The sequence below is a fragment of the Chinchilla lanigera genome, unplaced genomic scaffold (assembly GCF_000276665.1).
Source record: "Chinchilla lanigera isolate Chin_1 unplaced genomic scaffold, ChiLan1.0 scaffold00051, whole genome shotgun sequence".
In the NCBI taxonomy this organism is placed as follows: domain Eukaryota; kingdom Metazoa; phylum Chordata; class Mammalia; order Rodentia; family Chinchillidae; genus Chinchilla; species Chinchilla lanigera.
Genome location: NW_004955452.1, coordinates 673,350 through 676,390, shown reverse-complemented (window position 1 = coordinate 676,390; position 3,041 = coordinate 673,350). Strand labels below are relative to the sequence as shown.

Sequence of the window (3,041 nt, the reverse complement as noted above, 5' to 3'; positions counted from 1 at the left end):
TAAGGATCAAATCAGGATAATAAACTCATTTCCTCAGGTGTCCATTTTTATGTGTTGGGAACTTTTGTATTCTCCTAGATATTTTTAAATATATTGATCGATTTCTGAAACCAATATCTATTTACTGTGCTATGAAAAACCAGAAATAATTCCTCATCTCTGTTTTGATGCCTTTTGTCTAACCTCTATCTTCTCTCATTCCTGCTATTCCTAGTCTCTAGGTTTTATTCTACTCTGTCCTTTTGAGATCAACTTTTTAGTTTCCACAAATGAACAGGAACATATGGTATTTGTCTTTCTGGACCCGGTTTATTTCATTAACACATTTACTTCCAGTTTCATCTGTGTTGCTCCAAGTGAGAGGATTTTATTCTTTTTAATGGTTGAAAGCTATTCCATTGTGTGTATATATAATCCAATTTCCTTATCTATTCATTATTAAGGGATAAGATGGCTGATTTTGTATCTTGGTTATTGTTAATGTTAACTTTAATGTGCTACAATTAACATGGGAGTGCAGGTATCTCTTTGATATAACTGTTCCATTTCCTTCAGATATATACCTTGTAGTGAAATTACTGGATCATATGGTTGTTCTACTTTTAGGTTTTTAAGGCATCACTATATTGTTTTATATAATAGCTACATTAGTTTACATTCCTACCAGTACTGTGTCAGAGTTCCCTTTTCTTTGCATCCTCAACAGCATTTGTCTTTTTTAGTAATGGCCATTATAACTAGGGTGAGATGATGTCTCATTGTGGTTTTGTTTGCATTTCCCTGATAATCAGACAACTGACCATTTTCATTCATTTGTTGGCCATTTGTATGTCTTTTTTTGAAGAAAGTCATTTCAGCTCTTGAATCTATTTTAAATTTATTATTTGGGGTTTTGTGTTTTCAGTTTCTTCTATGTTCCCTGTATTAATACCTTGCTGGATGAATCCCTTGTTGCTTGAAAATATTTTCTGCTATTCCATGGCATTTCTTTGAATCCTTTTGACTGTTTCTTTTGTTGTACAGAGGCTTCTTAGTTTGATGTAATTCCATTTGTTTATTTTTACTTTTGTTGCCCCTGTCTTCAGGGTCCTGTCCAAAGATTCTCTGCCTACACTAATGTCTTAAAGGGTTCCCTATGGATTGTTTTGGTAATTTCATAACTTTGCATCTTCTGTTTAGTAGTACATTATTCCATTTTTCTGTTGATTTTTATGTATGGTGAGAAGAAAGAATCCAATTTCATTCTTTTGTATATGTACAGAATTTATTGAAGAGACTGTCCTTTCTTTTTTATTATTTTTGAGATAGTGTCTCACTATGTAATTCAGACTGGGCTTGATCTCACTTAGGTAGGCCAGGCTTGTCTCAAATTTGCAATAATCCTCCTGCCTCAGCCTCCCAAGTGCTGGGATTATAGGCATGTACCAGCACAACCAGCTTTGTCCTTTCTTTAATGTATGTTCCTTTATAAAACATACATGGGCTCTATATACATGGATTGATTTCTATATTCTCAATTCTGTTCCACTGGTCTATGTTTTTATGCCAGAATTATACTGTTTTGATTGCTATAGTTTTGTAGTATGATTTGAACTCAGGTACTGTGATGCTTCCAGACTTGGTTTATTTTTCTCAGGATTGCTTTGGCTATTCTGGCTCTTTCATGGTCCCATATAAATTTTAAAATTGCTTTTTTTCTCTTTCTATGAATAAAGTACTTGGTATTTTGATAGGTATCAAATTGAATCTATTGAATCAATCACTTAGAATGGTATGATAGTTTTAACAATATCAGTTCTTCTGATCCATAAACATGGAATATTTTTCATTGTTTTGTGTCTTTTCTAGTTCCTTATCTATGCTTTATGATTTTCATTTTAGAGATCTTTCACTCTTTTGGTTAAAGGAATTCCTACTTTTTTGTAGTTATTGTGTGGATTGCTTTCTTTCAACAAGTTCATTAGGAAAATGCCCTCTGTTGGGTGTTGATTTTGTATCCTGATGTTTTACTGATGCATTCATCAATTCTAGTAGATTTTTCTCTATAGAATGATGTCACCCATTGGATTTTCCATCATGGAGGACTAAGGGCAGCACTGCCAGAGGAAAGCTGTGAGAGCTGCACTCTAGAAAGCACGGGTACACAGAAACAGGGGCAGCAAAGAAAGCCAAATATGGTAAGGCAAACTGGAGGAGGAACCCACCAGATCGACTCCAGGAATGGGGGAGCCAGGCTGCTTTGAGGCCCCCAGGCCCTTACACCACAGGTTTGGCACGCAGGGCATCTTGGGAGAGGATCGATTTCCCTGAGGGAGGGAGCCTGACTCTCAAAGAGGACAGGTCACTGAAATGGGTTCCTAACCACCCTGTCCTCCCCATTGGGAAAAGGAACACAGTGAACAAAGTATCTGTTGACCAGGGCACCAGAGAAAGTCAAAACCAGAAGACAGAGTCTGAGAAGGCACCAGCTGATCCTTGGGAAAGTTGAAAATAAGGACCCAATCCTGATTAGGGACCCGGATTACAGCACTGAGGAAAGCCAAGGCACTGGGGGCTGCACAGGCAGTGAAGTGAACAGCAAGACCCTGGAGGAGAAAGTTCAACACACTGGCCTAAGAATAGGTGCTCACTCATTCCTCTCCCAAACACCCGGAGGGTTGTGACTGGAGATATCTTGCTCACAGTACTGATCACCCATGACCAGCACCTGCACAGGGGCCCCCATCACCCCCAGATGAATGTTGCTGAACACAGCGTCCCCTGAAGCACCACCATGGGTAAGAGTGCTGGAGACTGGCACCTTAGCCAGAGGGTGAACTGTGAAAAGCTTTTGAAGCTTGTGAAGGTTACTGGGTGAGGTGATGCACACCTGTAATCCCAGGACTTGGGAGGCTGAGACAGGAGGGTCGCCTCAAGTTGAAGGGCAACCAGAGCTTCATAGTGAGTTTAAGCCCAGCCTGAACTGCAATAGCAAGACCGTTGTCTCAAAAGAAAGAAAGAAAGAAAGAAAGAAAGAAAGAAAGAAAGAAAGAAAGAAAGAA

General features: G+C 38.9%; 1 protein-coding gene across 1 annotated transcript in view; it reads right to left on the bottom strand.

Moving 5' to 3' along the window:
• Positions 1-3,041, bottom strand: part of Pla2g5 (phospholipase A2, group V) — a 59,227-nt gene that overhangs the window by 45,117 nt on the left and 11,069 nt on the right. The gene's annotated exons all lie outside the window — the stretch shown is intronic.